This window comes from Mytilus galloprovincialis, chromosome 12 (assembly GCF_965363235.1).
Source record: "Mytilus galloprovincialis chromosome 12, xbMytGall1.hap1.1, whole genome shotgun sequence".
In the NCBI taxonomy this organism is placed as follows: domain Eukaryota; kingdom Metazoa; phylum Mollusca; class Bivalvia; order Mytilida; family Mytilidae; genus Mytilus; species Mytilus galloprovincialis.
The window spans coordinates 65,287,460-65,306,379 of record NC_134849.1 but is presented as its reverse complement, the minus strand read 5'-3'; the positions used below and the strand labels follow the sequence as shown (position 1 = coordinate 65,306,379).

At 30.8% G+C, this 18,920-nt stretch overlaps 1 long non-coding RNA gene across 1 annotated transcript in view; it reads right to left on the bottom strand.

The window, feature by feature from the left end:
- LOC143054561 (uncharacterized) overlaps nucleotides 1-3,493 on the bottom strand; it is a 37,799-nt gene extending 34,306 nt beyond the window's left edge. The window contains exon 1 of the long non-coding RNA XR_012971732.1: nucleotides 3,380-3,493. This is a non-coding gene — a long non-coding RNA (uncharacterized LOC143054561). The remainder of the gene's footprint in view (nucleotides 1-3,379) is intronic.
- Between the last annotated feature and the right edge of the window lie 15,427 nt (nucleotides 3,494-18,920).

The window sequence follows — 18,920 nt, the reverse complement described above, 5'->3', positions numbered from 1 at the left end:
TGCTTCCAATTTCATTTCAAGCTTTTGTATTTGACCTTTAGAATGAGAAGATTTATATTCAATTCTTTACACCGCCTCGGTGATGTAATGGTTAGTGTGGTCGCCTCGAGTGCGGTAGGTTGTGGGTTCCACCCTCGGCGGGGTCAAACCAAAGACTTGAAAATTGGTATTTGCTGCTTCTTCGCCAAGCACGCGGCAATAAGGAGTTAGAGCAAAGACTGTTCGGCCCGGACTGTTCAGTCAGAATAATGTGTCTGGGTAAGTGACATATATTCCTGCGAACTGTTACCTTGTGAGCTAGCATGTTAAAAATCCAGGTCAGTGTGTCGGTCGAGTACAAAGCAGGGTTAATATTCATTAATCATTATCATGTTCTCATCCTGAATATGCATCTGACTTGCCACTGGACTTTAAACAACCATCCATCCATCCATCCATCAATTACTTATTGTTTGATTGCTGGTAACCCTTAATTTAACTGCTACTGTAATTTCCTTCCACTGTAGTGTAATTGTAGTGTAGTTTGTAATTGAAAACAGACAACCATTTTGACTGACATATTGCTATCCACATAAGTTGCTTTAAAAATCTTCCCTTCTATATAGACTGATCAGAATCGTATTTAGAACATCTAATCGTATAAATAAGAAGATGTGGTATGAGTGCCAATGAGACAACGCTCCATCAAAGTCACAATATATAAAAAGTTGATAATTATAGGTCAAAGTACAGCCTTCAGCCTTCACCACAGAGTTAAGTTTCTGTTAAAATTATACCCCATGACGCCATCAACCAACATGATGAAAATAGAGTTATTTTTTTCAGTTTCATGCAGTTTTCAATTGATATTAAGTACATAATTTTATAATGATAAAAGAAAGGTAAAACCGACTTGAAAGGGACAATCAAACTTGAATGTAGAAAGGAAACTTACATAAACATGGATAGATATGTATTTCATTTTTTTTCTGCTTACAGACCCTTTGCATATAAGCTTATTCCATACAGAGATTAATAATTCAATTAAATGTGTCCTCTATTTGAATTGAAACAGGTTCTCTGGTTATTGCAGTGGTCAGTCTGTCTGTTGACCATTTTCAGTGTTGAGACTACAGAATTTAAGATTTGGTCCATTTTCAATAGTGGCCTTTTCTAAATCTTGCTTGTAACAGAGTTGCAGGAGATTCATATTGGTTTTGGTTTAAAAAACTTACAGATTATACTCTCAAGATTATTTTTGTGGTATGCTATTAATGAGAGACATGTAGATAATTTGCATTGACTCTTATACCAGTGGTGCTATTTATATTTATAGGCTTTCAAATCTTATTCTATTTTGATATTGGTATAGAAAGCCTCATAATTAAAAAGTTGGTCTATATACAAGGTCATAGGCATAGGCGGATCCAGGGGGCCCCCCCCTTTCGTGGGAAAAATTTGGTTGATTATATAGGGAATCACTGAAGCATGACTGGAGCGGGCTCCCCCTTAGGTCAGTCAGCGCCCCCCCCCCCCCCTTATGAAAAGTTCTAGATCTGCCACTGATAGGTCAACCCTTGATTTGTAGTGTACACCATATATTGTTACATGAATGGTGTGATACTTTATGAAAGTCATTCTGCATACATGGTCATAGACATATATGTCAACATTTTATTTATATTATGCTTTATATCTTGGTGAATAAATATAATCTGGTAAGTAATTCAAAGGTTTGGTCTTCTAACACGGTCGCAGAAATATTGTATGTTTTGACTATTTGTATAGTTCACAAGAATTGTTGCATGCATGCTTCATACGAGAACTAAGCTACAATTGTGGTCAAAAGGCAGATTATTTAATCTAATACATTGGTTTGAGTTGAGTTTACCCGAAAGATATCTTGTATACTTGCAGCTGTTAATTATATTTATAAACTGGTAATTTAAACTAGTAAACAGAATACCCAATAAAAATCTAATCTGGTGATTAGTTAAAAAGTTTTGAATGATCATGGACAGGCCCATCTTCTTATCACTAGTCTATTACAGATTATTATGGAAGACAGTCGTCCTACAATATTTAAAATTGTTGACGAGCAAGCACACTACAATATATCTGTTTATGTTATGACCAAGCATTCATGCATGTGGTGGTATGTCAAAAGAAACTGCTAAAAACTGCCAAGTATCTAGACCAAAAATTGAGTTTACTGCTACATACCAAATAATAGGGTAGGTGGGTAGAAGATCAAATATTTTTACTATTGCTTCCTTATTATTAATATATAGAAATAGTTTATAAAAAAAATGAAATTCTGTTTATATGCAAACAAGAGGTATCCTTAATTTATTTGATTCAAAGTATGTTTTTTTTCCATAAGATGAAATGACTAACTTGCAAATTCATAACCTAAGGTTATTTGTCAATAAAAAAGCAAAAGTAGGTAAGGTGAAAGTACATAAGTACATATCCACTCAGATGTGGGTGGGGTTTACAGAATGGAGAATAAGGAGTGGGGGCTAGAATAAAAAAAAATACCTGCAAATATTACAGAACAGTCAAAAGTATATCTGAAAGCAATTTCCAGACAACAGTAAGCAAGTAATTATTACATAATAGCCATTGTTTTTATACAAATAAAGTTTGATGTGTGAAAAAATTAAAGAATACACTAACAGGAATGATCCATCATTTCAAGATTTAACAGACATAAATATAAATTTGATTAGACTTCATGAACTAATGAAATAAGGCAAAATAAAATTTATGTGTGCATTCAGTTACATCTAAAAAAAGAAAGTTACATGAAGAGAATTTTTAAAGCCTTTTTTACATTGGGTCTATAAGAACAACATTCTTACTTTAACGGTGCTTAATGAAAAATGACAGAAAAATCTGTAGGGTAGGCAATTAGTAATTTTAAGACTAAAAAGTATAGGGTAACTGAAAACTCACCCCATATATTTTTATTTGTCCTAACCAAAATGAATGATTATTATTGCACCATCTGTAATATGTATTTAATTAATTATTAATTATTTTTCTAAAACCATAAATCATTAGTTGTTGAAATCTTTTCAATTTTTTTTGACACATCCATTGATAAAATTTCAAGAACCTGGGCATATTTTTTTCCAAAGTACTAATATATTTTTCCAAATAATCATTTAGTTTACATCCCCTTTCTACAAATATTTCTAACATAAGGACCCCTTCATTTTTTTAAAAGTGCAAATCAAGCTATCCACTGCTGGAACTGATACTGAACATAAATAAAAAATTACAAATTTCTTATTTTGGTCTGTGCTCCCCCTTTTTTGTTTTCACTTAGAAATTCTAATTAAGGATATAATTGGGCAGGTTACAGGTTTAAGGTACTGATGAAAACATGTATTACCATATAACTGTATCTATTTGCTTTGACATGATCACTTGAAACAGTAATAGAAAGAAGAATTCTTCACAGCCGGGAAGCAATTCTCATAATGGCGTCGAAAATGCGACAAAGTTGGGTTACACTAAAGACCTGAAAGTGGACCTGAAAAGACCTGAAAAGACCTGAAAAGACCTGAAAATATACAACTAAAATTATTCAAATTGCAATAACTTTTTTATTATTGAATGGAATTTCGTCAAGTTGGAATTTTATTAGTTGTCAATATCCACATTTCATTGAAATTTAAATTTTTTGAATTAAAAACAAAATTTTGATGCCAAAAGTTGGACCTGAAGGGAGAAATTAAAAGACCTGAAGGGACCTGAAAATCTATGTTCGGACTAGTTCTAACTTCAATAACTTTTTTAATATTGAATGGTTATCTTTCAACTTTAGATTTTGTGAAACTAAAAATTCAGTATAAAGATAAAATAAAAAAAAAAGATATGAAAAATATCGTTGGGGTGTGAAAACTCGGACCTGAACGGAAAATTAAATAACATAAATTTGCTTGAAAAGACTGTGGTCAAATTTATTCAAAATCTTTAACTGTTTTCAATCAATCTCCTTGAAGTATGAATTTTGTTATAGGAAAGGTATAATTTATCATTAAAATGATAAAGAATTTTATCGAAAATATAATGGTTGAGCTACAAAATTCGGACCTTGTCGGGGAAATAAAAGACATGAATAACAGGATCATAGGGGTAGATGTATTTAAACTCGCACAGCATTGTCTTTTCTATTTGTTTTAATTTTAGACAAGTGTCCATTGAAGAGAAAGAATGACTTTATATTTATACAGGAACATATTTGAATACAAAATACCTTGTTGATGATGAATCCTAAACCTAAAGAGAAAAAGAAGATTGCCCGGTGAAATTATTCAAACTAATTCAACTTGCTTATACTGCGTTAATTTATATATCTTAAACTGTTTTATTTATAAAATAAAAATAATAGTATTGCTACCCCATGAACCAAATATGTAATTTAAAGCCGTGTGTTCGTCCATTGGAATTTTTATTTACATAACGTGTGCCAGTTGTAATTTACACCTTGTATTGATATTAAGTGATAATTGGATCAATAATCTAAATAAACATTTCACTTTAATCTTTTAATTGGATTATCGTTAAAATTAAATATTTTTATCACAATTTAAGTTGCTTTTGACTCTTCTTGAATGAAAATGCAAATGTTTTATAAGCTATGTTGAATTAACTATATATGTACACAGGTTCATTCAGGACTTTATTTTTCATCCAGCAGGTCCGACATTTGTCACAAAGTGCAGGTTCCAGACTTGGGACACACACACAACGATTGTGATGGGGTTATCATAGTTTAAAGACACCAAATCTTTTTCTTAATTATTTATTTCTATGGTATATCATGTCTCTTTGACTTATGAGTTTTGACATGTGAGTTTTGATTATTCTTTGGTATCTCCCGTCTTTTTTGTATCAGTTTTGCGTATCATATTAGTATCTTCCGTCAATAAAAATTAGAAAGAAGGATGACCGAAAGAAAGTGTGATCCCAATGAGACAGTTTTCCAAAAGAGAACAAATGACACCGAACATGAAATGTTAACAACCATATTTTTCGTTTCTGTTTATTATTTTCTTTTGAAAAAAAAATAGCGGATTTTCGATTCAAAAAATGGCATTTTTTAAAAACGGCCATGACGTCCCGAAAAAGGCTGCGTAAATACATTTAACCTTTTTCTCATTCGTAACCAAGTATACGGTTAGATGCGGCATGATCCAGACTTTCACTACGTTGTTATTAAACGGCTGAACAATATTTCATTGCAAATTAGATGGTGAAAGATGAAAATACGGGCCGCGGAAGTGACACTTGAAAATAAATATATTAAGATTGAAATGACACACCAAATAGTAACGTATATTCCTATAGATGAGATGATAACTATTAATATTTTGTTGAAGAAAAGCTCACTGATAGAAAAACTCGGTAGGTAAACCAGCTGTGTGACGATTCAACAAGTCGAAAAATGGGACGTTCAAAGGGGAATAACTCGATCCCTAAACAACAACAACACGACGGTGATCATATTATGACTGAACAAATGTTTGCCCCTTATTATTGATTTGTAAAGCAGTGTTACTAAGCACAAATTTGAGATTATTAAAAATGTGAGTTTCAGTTCCTAAAATTAGCATTGAAAAAAACGGTAAATTTGTTAAATACCAGGTCTGCCTGTCAGTGTCCTGTCCTGCAACTGTAAGGAGATTAATAGATCAGTTTTGCCCATCCTCTGTTATTTAAAAAAAAAAAGTAAATAGTGGTCTCCAGAGACTGAGTATTTGAATATAACACGTCCACCGGTTTTATTGGTGGATACACTCCTGATAATTGTAAGAATGTATTGAAAAATATTTCATGGTTTCATTTCAGTTATTCAGCTGCCATAAAAAATGTCATCCCTAATTTCTGAAGAAAAGAACAGCTCATAGTTGATAATTAAATTAATCAGAGACATATTAAACCACATATTTTAGGTAAATAATTGTTTGTAAATATTGCCAATGACAGAAACAAAATGTTTTAATATTTATTTCTTTTTAACAAAAAATGAGACCACAGAAATATATTTTTGTCCATACTGTTCTAACAATATCTAGAGGCCCTCTAGCAATCCAGTTCAAAGAACAATTAAACAATAAAAAAATAATTTAAAAAGTATATTAATCTTCATCTTCATTAAAAAAAATCCAGATGAAATAAATTGAAGTTACTAGATTATATCTGGTAGGCTATCTACAGAAGTGCATTTTGTAAATTTTATGTTAAATTTTTTCAATATAAAATAATCATTACCTTTGAACTGAATTATGAGCAGAACTCGTGTTCATTACCCCTTTATTAATAATTTAAAAACCCTTATTCAATTATCAAAAGAAAAAAAATACATTTGAAAAATGAAGATTTGTTTTTGATTATTGGTTTCACAGCTGAATCACAATTTTAAATAAATCAAAAAAGGAAATACAATACATTTCAATAGTTAAAAAACTTAACTAAAATTCAAATGAATAGAAATTAATTTATTATTAAAGTACTTACAGGAATAAATTTAGAAAATGCCAAAATAATATGAATAGTATTAAAATCTATATAATTTTGAATGCAAACAAATTATTTATCATTTATTTCGGACCCTTTTAACTGAAATAAGTAATTTGGGGACACAAAGTCTTTTATTTTATACTTTGAAACAAGACAAAGAAAAATGGAAAAAATACCTACTATTCACAAGTTTGGTTCCTAACAGTTTAAAAAATGTATATAACCGGTATGTATAAAAACATTATTTTTAAACCAAATAAAGACATTTATTAATAAGGATTTAAAGATTTTGATTAAGAAAAAAATACAATTTTCATTTAATAATTTATCAACAAATATATTCTGAATTTCATGTTGAAGATTTACATCCCATTTTTAGAATAGAAACATGATTGCTGTGTTTAGCAGTACACAGAGTTCTACTCCTGGCTTTAACATATTTAAAACATAACAACCAGCAAAGCCAGAAAGGGGTATTTGCAAACTATTTATAAACAATAAACAAACAATAAACAAAACAACCTACAAACAATGTAAACATACTTACATTCAACCTGACAGTATTTTTACACTTTACCCACCAATTATTGAAATTAGGTTAACCTTATGTTAAGAAATTATTTTAAAGAGAAGTCTGAGCTAATTTATCTATAAAAAGGTTACCTTTTAAAGTTAACCAGTTCTTTGAAAAAAAGTTGGTCTTGCTATTTTGGTTCTTTTCTAATAGGACTCTATAGATTTTAACTGATTGTGTCTTTTTAAAATTATACTTTTCATTCTTTTTTAAAAGAAATAAATTAGAAGTAAACTTTGAAATTTTACCTTTTTTTTTTAAAGAAAGCATTATAATGAACTGTAAGGCTACATAACATTAAAAAAAAAGAAATATTAGTATCACCTCCACCTACTATTAAATCAGCATAATATAACCAACCTCAAAAAGAGGGAAACTTACAAATGCTTGGTAATCTGAAATTTCATAATTGTAAGTTTTATAATTAACCATGAAATGGTATGTGACCAGTTTTATTGTACTATAAAACAAAAGATAATGTTGTAAATAAGTAAAAATATAAATAAAGGAAATGAAACCAAAATAATATAAATCATATTAAATAAATAAAACTATAATAAATAATTAATAATAAATATAAAAACAACAAAAGTGAATTAATAAGTAAAAAGCCAGCAAGTATTATGTGATGACCTTAATAGCATTCAATTATCTCGCCCTGTGAACTTAGCGTTGCAAATAGGCAAGCCATTTTACCACACAACTTAACATACATACAACATGAAATCTGATATCTTCAACATGGAATCTTGATATCAAATACAATTGTAAAGGTGCAAATGTACAATATGACAAAATGCAACCTATGACATGGAAAACATAGTGACCTACATTTAAATGGAGCTGTGACCCATGACCTTAAAAAGATATAGACCTTGCAACCTACTTGTAATGGTGTAAATTTACTAGAGCCCCATCCCCATCATGTCAATTATGTTACAATAAATTTTAATATTTATAAATATTTTTAAATGTTTTAGAACCCATTCTAATCATTTTCTATCAGGAGAAAGTATGAAAAAAAAAAATCCAGTTTATGTGACATTTATTTTTCAGAACATTCACATTTATTGACAAAATAAGAACACCCCCTTTTTTTTGGTTGATCAATGCATTTGAATGGGGACATACAGTTGGACCCCCCCTCTTTGGCCTGGTTTGGAAACCTCCCCTTTTTGAAATGGCTGGATTTGCCCCTGTGTGCAGTTGCTCAAAATTTATTTCCAGGAAGAACTTGATTGGAATTGATATACTTTATGATATTGGACAGTATATGTCAGTCAGTGAACTCTATCTAATGCCATATGTGTGTGGTAGGACCTAGGACGAGATCAATTGTTGCTTTACACAGTTTTCATTATATTTCATAGCTACAATAAGTAAAATATACAAATGAATGACCACATGGAACATCAATTTACTTCATGCATGTTATCAACTAAACTCATCTGTATCATTAGCAGTTAATGAACAATCGTCTTACCAAAAAGTATGATTTTTTATATAAAAATTTATTAAACCAATGGCTGACATCACCATAAACGTCAGTGTCCAACCCTATGGACAACGTTTTATGATGCCTGTTTGGTTCAATATCATCAGACTTATCAAATTCATCTCAAGAATAAAAGTGAAGTTTTGAAATAAAAAATTATTAAATCCTTTATATACTATGTATACTTTTTTTTAGTACTAGTTGGTTTAACTTATATTCAACTGCATACCAATAATAAATTTGTAAAGTTGAATAAACATTGAAGCATGTTATATATATATTTATTACAAATCTTAGTTGTAAAGTGGATAGTAGTTCTATCTGAATGGTGTTTGTGAAGGGGACTAAGTATTTAATAAACTGTTTGACACAGAGATACATGTATGTCTTAAATTTGTAAAGTTGTATGACAACCATATAAGCTATGCAAAACTTTCAAAATCAATTAACCATGACTAAAGATATAACTTCAAAATCCTCCATGTAAAAGACATACCAAATATCATAGACTTCTTATAAAATTAAAGGAAAAAATGCTTATACAACTTCATAACAAATATGAAACAAGTGACAATTACTGGTTCCCTTAAAACTGACATGGATGGATAGTCTCACTAGCAATCACATCTTATTTCAATACTAATTAATGACTTTAAACTTAACAACCAAGAAGAGGCCCAAAAAACTCTTGGAAATGAGATTTATAAATGACTATACAACTGCTTACCAAATACCCTAAATTTAATCAAAATGTTTCCCTTTTAACTGATTAAGCCATAAATCAATTTCATTCAGATTTATAAGTTCACTGTTACAAGTTTGGTTAAAAAAATATGCATATCATCAGATACAATAGAATAATCTTAAATGTAGTAACATTCACAGTAAATGAATGAATAAATCAATACATATAAGTATAAAATTGCTTTCCAGCCCCAAAGAAATTGTGTCTGCAAGTTGTTTTATATCTTTATCATATTTATATTTTCAAGATGGTTAAACTTTCAGAACACATGTATATAACACTCTTGGCTTAATCATTAGGTTTTCAAATATTTTTTCCACCCAGTTTTTTAATAATAATGCAACAATGTTCTAACTGTTAGGACTGTAATTTGACCTATATAAATTGCTAACTTTACATTGTGACTTGGATGGGGAGATGTCTCATTTTCACCCATACCACATCTCTTTATTTATTTCATTTAGCAATGAGCAAAATGCTGAAAAAGTATAACAGAATCATCATATTGCATTGACCTTTAAACACTTAAGGGAAATAGAAAATAGTTATAGTCCTTTAGGAACTATATGGTTTTATCTCATTAAACCAGTCATACTGTATTGGCTAAAAAATCTTCAGGAATACTAGAAAAAAATATAGACAAATTTGAATAACACTTATTTCCAGGTAACAGAAAAACATTGCTTTGTAGTTAAGTTATATACCAAATTATAATGACCAACACCATTGTACAATTATGCAGCTATTCAATAAACAACTGAAAGCCTAATTTTTAAAATGGGTTTGCTATTGGTTTGTTATCTCATTAATTTATACCACCAAATTGCATTTGTATGAATCATTAAATCTTACCATTGGCAATTTACCCAAGTTCTATTCCATTTCAAAACTTTAAAGAATAAAATGTTCACATAGGATCCACAAAATAATTTTTTAGATTCAAATCCTCCAACTCTATGAACTCCTTACATCTTATTTAATTTACTGGGTAAAACAATATTAACAGCAACTGCTTGCCAATGAGCACCTAATTCATCCTCAATACCAGAGCAATTATATCACAGAAAAAAGTGAAATAGTTTTAAGCAATGAAAAAAAATAACAACATGGACATATAATATACCTAAACCCCTCAGAGAATTTTTACCCCATAGAAATAAGCGTATGCAATTGTATCACTACTGCTTAGGTTTTACACTGAAATAATTTGAAACAGATAAACAAGCTAACTGGGTTTACTTTTTGTCCATGTTTTTTCATCAGCTTGTGAATGTGATAACAAAACAAAAAAATTGGAACTATTAAGAATTACAAATGTAAATAGTGTCTCTATTTATACCAATATCAACCTAACTTATTGATGGTCCATGAAGAGACTGCAAGAAAGTATGTATATATATACCAACATAAGCCAAACTTATAGACTACTGTCCAAGAAGAGAATGCAAAAAGAATATCTATATACCAAAATTTGGAGGATTAGATTCTATAAAATAATGCCATGTTTCCTATTTGATAGATGGCAATGACCTAGGCTTGCAAAAACACCAAAAAAAATATTTGTTTATGATTCAGATGCCTTTTTTCATGTTATTTATTAAAATTGAGAATGGAAATGGGGAATGTGTCAAAGAGACAACAACCCGACCAAAAAAACAAAAAAAAACAGCAGAAGGTCACCAACAGGTCTTCAATGTAGCGAGAAATTCCCGCACCCGGAGGCGTCCTTCAGCTGGCTTTTCAAATATTTTAAAACCATTGACTAACAATTTTAAGTATTTGTGGTACCATACTTTTTTTCTTAAATTTTTTAATCATATCTGATTGGATCATTGTTGAAGATCGTCAGTATTATATTTATTGTAGATGCTGTACTGAAAATGTGTGTGGCTTTAAAATTCTAAATTTTCAACATTTACTTCATAGCATTCAGTACAGCACCTCGAAGACTTTTAAAAAATCTTCGAGTTCCTTCTAAATTAAGGTGCGTTCCATCCCATATGAACAACTTGTCCTGAGCTACAAGGCAGGATCCATGGAACCAAAAGTTGACTGTAGGGTTGTCTTTAAATTCCAAATATAAATACTGGTCTATGTATTGTTTGCCATAGTGGTAAACCTGGGTTGGCAGTGACAAACTCCTCCTACCAAATATTTCACATACAACTACCTTTTTAACTCCATATGTCTGCTGCAAAATATTTATAAAGGAAACCACTTTCCTTACATAAACATGCATATCAAAAGGCTTGTTGTCTAGGTCATTGCCACCTATTTGCAAAACTACAATATCTGGAGGAAATTCCAGGCATTCGTCACGAATGCTACCCTTTTTATCTTTCAGTAGAGTATCAATGTTACCACCCCCAAAACCTAAAAAATGTGTTCTCACACCTGCCTCCCTCAAATTGAGGTTCTGGACAAGTATCCTATCCCATGTGTTTGTAATTTTATAAGACAAACGATGAATAAAACTATGCCCTAAAATCAACACCATTGTACGATTAGACATGTTACTCACTGGGACTTGGTTTTTTTGGTAAATCTGCAAGAAATAACAAATTTCAATTCATTTCAGCTTTCTTGTAATTGATTAAATAATTCAAAAATCAGTTGTACACTCCTCTCTGATCATCAAGATAAATATGAATCTGTTTCAATATTCCTCCTGTTAAAATATATTTTGGGAAATGTGACAGATGAATTCAGTACATTGATAATTTCTGGTAAATGTAGTTTGGAAAGCCATTGACTATTTCAGTTGGGGACTGATATAGGAAATAAAAGGGGGGGTTACAACCTGCTACTTGATAACCTGATTAAAAAAAAACACAATTAGGATGATTTTGTCATGTCACGTATCAAATTAGCCTTGACTTGTTTAAGAAAAACAACTGAACTCGTTCTTAATTTCCTGAATTTTAGAATTTGAAAAAATTAAATTGCAATTAAAAGAATAAATAGAACAGAATATTTAACTTTTTGAAAACATGAAATTGCAATTAGAAGAATAAATAGAACTGAATATTTAAATATAAGTTATCTTAAATTGAATGGATACATACTGTTTAAAATCTTTCAATTAGCTATAACTTTTCTATAAATTGCCCCAAAAAATTGGGTTCAAACTAAGTCTTAAAAAAATGTAAGAGTTGTCTTCCTTAGTGCACTTAAAATCTGATTTTACAGCTTCTCATTTAAGGCAACCAGAGTAACCTCCCATATAAGTAATGAAAATTTAATTAAACAATCCCTATTGGCGAAGTTCACAAAACATATCATGAAATATACTTTTGAGTGGCTATATTATGTAGGTCTCAGCTTCTTATTTGTGTTTTGAATAACCTGAAGTGTAAATTAAAAAAAAAAAAAAGTTAGTGATCTGTTTCCTTACTGCTTCTGGACAAAAAGTGTTCTTTTTCTGTCTAGTTTAATATAGCTTTGACCTGTTTAAGAAAACATTGAAAGCTAATACAAATTTGCAAAGGTTTTGGAATCTGAAATTCAATTAAAATAAAACTGACAAATTAAGTAACAGTTTTCCTTACTGCTTCTGGTTGAAAAGTGTGTTTTTATGTATTGTCTGTCCAGCTGAAATTTGACCTGTTCAAGCAGTAAAGGCTCATAATAAATTTCCATTCTTTTTAGAAACCTGAAGTGCAATTAAAAGAAAAGCAACAAATTGAAGTGATCTGTTTCTTTACTTCTGGTAAAAAAAGTATCTTATTAATTAAATTTGGGGAACAAATGCAAAGCTATAGATTTTGTATGACTGATATGGAAAAGGGGTGTGAGGGTTTGGTGGGGGGTGGAGGGGGGGGGGGAATTTTCTTAAAGAAGTTAACAATCCTAGTCCTAGTACTTGATACACATTTGCTCCTGTCCAGCAGCAGGAGCTTAGTTTTAATACTTAATTTCCTATTTTTTTAATTTGAAACTTACAGTGCTGTTACAAAAGAAAAGATTTAAAAATTAATATTCAAATTTAATTAAAATTGATTCAAATCCCCAGGAAACTGTTAAAAATGAAACTTTAAAAAATGTAAGAGTTGTCTTCCTTAGTGCACTTATTTACTTAAATTTCAGCTCTTTATTTAAGGCAACCAGAGTAACCTCCCATATTATTAATGAAAATTTTAGTAAATTTTGGACACTCCTTGTTGACAGAAATCACAGAAAATTTCACAATAAAATTGACATTTCAGTGGCCATATTATGAAGCTGTAAACATTTTTATATATGTTTTAACGAACTGGAAATTCACAATAAAATACAGACTATTACAGAATATTATACATTGTATACATGTATTCAACATCTTCAAATTCCAATGTACATACAAACAGAATAAAAGTTGAAAGCGAGGAAACAGCATATATATAGTACAATGTATTAATTATTAGAATGGTTAACAGGTGTGGACACAGACCATCATGGATAGTAACCAACATTCTGAGAATATTGTCATCCCCTACCAGTTGAAATTTATTGTTCCTGATAAAAAAAACAAATTTGAACTTGATATGTAAATTGTCATGTGAAAACTATATACCAAATATCAAATCAGTATAATGAAAATTTAATTAAACAATCCCTATTGGCGAAGTTCACAAAACATATCATGAAATATACTTTTGAGTGGCTATATTATGTAGGTCTCAGCTTCTTATTTGTGTTTTGAATAACCTGAAGTGTAAATTAAAAAAAAAAAGTTAGTGATCTGTTTCCTAACTGCTTCTGGACAAAAAGTGTTCTTTTTCTGTCTAGTTTAATATAGCTTTGACCTGTTTAAGAAAACATTGAAAGCTAATACAAATTTGCAAAGGTTTTGGAATCTGAAATTCAATTAAAATAAAACTGACAAATTAAGTAACAGTTTTCCTTACTGCTTCTGGTTGAAAAGTGTGTTTTTATGTATTGTCTGTCCAGCTGAAATTTGACCTGTTCAAGCAGTAAAGGCTCATAATAAATTTCCATTCTTTTTAGAAACCTGAAGTGCAATTAAAAGAAAAGCAACAAATTGAAGTGATCTGTTTCTTTACTTCTGGTAAAAAAAGTATCTTATTAATTAAATTTGGGGAACAAATGCAAAGCTATAGATTTTGTATGACTGATATGGAAAAGGGGTGTGAGGGTTTGGTGGGGGGTGGGGGGGGGGGGGATTTTCTTTAAAGAAGTTAACAATCCTAGTCCTAGTACTTGATACACATTTGCTCCTGTCCAGCAGCAGGAGCTTAGTTTTAATACTTAATTTCCTATTTTTTTAATTTGAAACTTACAGTGCTGTTACAAAAGAAAAGATTTAAAAATTAATATTCAAATTTAATTAAAATTGATTCAAATCCCCAGGAAACTGTTAAAAATGAAACTTTAAAAAATGTAAGAGTTGTCTTCCTTAGTGCACTTATTTACTTAAATTTCAGCTCTTTATTTAAGGCAACCAGAGTAACCTCCCATATTATTAATGAAAATTTTAGTAAATTTTGGACACTCCTTGTTGACAGAAATCACAGAAAATTTCACAATAAAATTGACATTTCAGTGGCCATATTATGAAGCTGTAAACATTTTTATATATGTTTTAACGAACTGGAAATTCACAATAAAATACAGACTATTACAGAATATTATACATTGTATACATGTATTCAACATCTTCAAATTCCAATGTACATACAAACAGAATAAAAGTTGAAAGCGAGGAAACAGCATATATATAGTACAATGTATTAATTATTAGAATGGTTAACAGGTGTGGACACAGACCATCATGGATAGTAACCAACATTCTGAGAATATTGTCATCCCCTACCAGTTGAAATTTATTGTTCCTGATAAAAAAACAAATTTGAACTTGATATGTAAATTGTCATGTGAAAACTATATACCAAATATCAAATCAGTATAATGGTAGTCTGGCATGACTAAAAGTAGAAATGCAGAAAATTGATTTGTTGTGTGATTTTTCTAGTGCTTGATCTAGGAAGATGTGGTATGAGTGCCAATGAGACAACTCTCCATCCAAATATCAATTTATAAAAGTAAACCATTATAGGTCAAGGTATGGCCTTCAACACAGAGCCTTGGCTCTCACCGAATAGAAAGCTATAAAGGGCCCAAATAATAACAATTTTAAAATCATTCAAAAGGGAAAACCAACATTGTAATCTAAATGAAATTGAGAAAAACATATGAACTACATTAACAGACAACAACTACTGAACATCAGATTCCTGACTTGGGACAGGTGCAAACATTTGCAGCGGGATTACAGTTTTAATTGTACCAAACCTTTTCCCTTTTCTGAAACCGTAGTAAAACACCAAGGGCTGAGTATCATATATACATGTATCTCTGCAAAATATCATCAACCAGAAGAAAATTGAAACTTGATCTGTAACTTTCAAATATAAAGTTATATGACAAATATGAAGCCAATATCTTCAAACATAATGGGGAAAAAGGGCAGAAAATGGATTACTTATAATAAAATGTGATTTTTCTAAGACAAGGGTAATAATTCTGATAAAAGCTAGTCAAACCAGAACAAAATTATAACTTGATCTTTAACTTGTCATGTTCATACTATAATATACCAAATATCAAACCCAATATCTTCAAGCATAACCAAAAACAATATGTTTAGCTGATTTGCAGGATGGACGGATTGACAGATAGACTGACAGACAGAGACTTAAGAGTGCAAACCTAAAGTCCATTCAAAATTCACTGGTAGGGGACTCAAAAACTATGGTACATGTATGTATACATAATATAAAGAATATTATAATATTTTTTCCCCCAATTAGATGGTTAATACAAGTTAGATATCTTCATGCATATGCTGCCATTAATAAATAAAATCTTTGTAAATATCCAATAAAAAATAAAAGCCTATTTAATCTTAAACAATATTTTTTGCAAAGAAATATAATCAGAACAGAAGAGGCTAAAAGGGGGGATGATAAACTTTTTCTAGATTCTCAAAACTGAAATTTAATGTAAGAAAACAAATTTTGTTCTGATTTTTAACTGTTTTATGTTTAGAAATACTAGTTTTTTTAATATGATTCTTCATATGATCCAAGAAAGGAGGTTTACATATTTGATCATTACAAATTATAATGATATGTATTTTTAATAAAAAAAAAAAAAATAGGATCTACTTCGCGACAGCCTTTACTCTTAAATGTATTTATAGTCAAACAGTGGGTGCCCCCAGTAATTTAAAGACAAATTCAAATAATTTTTATGGTAAAAGAAACCCCACTTTTCAAGAATTTAAAAATTATTACAATTCTATTGATTCAAATCAGGAAAAATATATAACAGGTTATATGACAATCAAGTTCCTTGATAATATGAAAAATTAATACAGTAAATGTTTGAAATATTAAAAAACACATCAGTCTGTAGGTAAGGCAAAAATGTAATTCTCAAAAGTGTCCCAGTAGTTAGTGTAGTTAGTGGCTGAATTTTCAGATGTATCCATTGGAATTTCATTATGGTCAATTTCTGAACCAGAATCATAGGAAATGTTCTCATCAGGTTCACTATCCTCGAAATGAGAATCTGGATCTGACATCTGCAATATTCTGATGCACATTATTAGGCAGATTTACACAGTTGACACACTTGCAACCCGGTGAGCAGAATTTGTTGGCTGATTTCTTACAACTACACCTCAATGTTGTACACCCACTTTTACAAGAGCAACCTTTGGTATACCACTGTATGGTATCATTCACTTTTTGCATATTCTCTTCAGAGTCCCAAACAACTGTAACATCCCCATTTATCATATTCCATCCAAAACATTTAATATCTGGAAGTGACATAAAATTAGTGCTGCTCTGTTTCCAATACTGCATAACCCAGCAGCATCTTAACCAATGCAATTTTAATGCCTCTGCATTAGGAATCATTTCGACTTCTGATACAACACGTTCCCACATATTCTCACGGAATTTCTTAATAAGTGCTAGGTGTTTATCTAAGTCACTTTCACATAATGTGTTGTCATACATTTCCTTCACTGAATAGGCAGGCTGGAATGCTGCACGGTGTTTTGAAAAATACACACAGAGAATGAGGCGGAAAAAAGCACATAATCCTTTGATGTTATCCTTATTGCAAATTGAAAGATCACTTGATATGAAGTTGGCATTAAGACGAAATATGTCTAAAAAGGTTTTTTTGCCATATCCATGAAAAAAGGACACAAAATCACATCCACTTGCTATGTACACCATCTGTAAACAATTCCCTGAGTTTCCTAGCTCTTTTAAACATGCATCATTTGACATTTGCAATGAAAACCTGTGCATATCTACAAATTGTTGATCAAATGCGGAATCTTTCAGCTGTAAGTATATGGTCTTGTCAGCTAAACAATTAATGAACGGTAGCCCAACAAAGAATGTGTCTGTATCGGGACTGTAGATGATGATTCTTTGTGATTTAGACTGTATCGCATGCAACCAAACTCTTGTATCACCCTCTTCATGATTACTATTAAAATCAGAGAATTCACTAATCTCTCCATCACCAGCACCTGAGAACTGAGGTAGTTTACAAACTTTCTTTTATGGTCACGGACATTTAGGAAATTTCTCCAGTTGTTTGGCAGAAGCAAATCTGATGACACAGTATTGTAGGTAATATTCTCTTGGTTGAATTCTTTTGTGCGCCTTGATCTTTCAATATCCTTGGGACTTTCACCATTTCTATTTGGGTGATCGAATACTACATGTATCTCCTGAGCTTTAAACTGAATATGTGTTTTTACTATCCATCTGGTAAACAGAAATTCTGCATAATCAATGAATGTTCTATGTGATGATAACGGAATGGTGTTGATAAGAAACATTCCTTCAAGAATAACAGTACTCTGAATGTCATCCTCAACGACTGGTAGTGAAGTCAGAAAGGCATCCCTATAAGTAGATTTCAGCACTTTCAATGCATTTGACTTTGTTCCCTTCACTGGTAGGCTGTCAGATTATTGTGAAATTTAAATTTCCCGCATGTAAACTTTTTACACAGAAGAGTTGTTTCCCTTGAACTTCCAAGCGAACAATTAAATTTAATGAAGGGACGGATTTTTTAATAGTTTGACATCATAATACTTTAGGAATAATTATGAGAAAGTACTTGATAAATTTGTATGATTTATTTCGACTGTTTGTTTAATTAAATACTATACCTCATTTACATATATTCACTGCTGATTGGAATTTCCTCGACTTCCTGCCATGGCCAAAAATAATGACAAGGATTCTGTCAGGACGTAAAAAGAAGCTGTAAATTAATAATTAGTGACCTGCAAAGTAGTTTAAGTGGTTAATTGAAGTAACAATATGTTTATTAGTTGACGCATAGCGTTTATTCCGATCAAAAAGTCCCAGATTCAAAAAAGTCAAAAAAAATTGAAAAACGCGTTGCATTCCTGTCGCTTCTCTAGATCTCTACGAGAGAAGCTCTACTGTGATAGTCGAGTTGACATATTTATAGACCCTCATTGATAGGATTTCAACCTCCTGTGGGCTTACAGACCTTACAATTTGTTCCCATTGGCGGATCAAAAGGGGGGG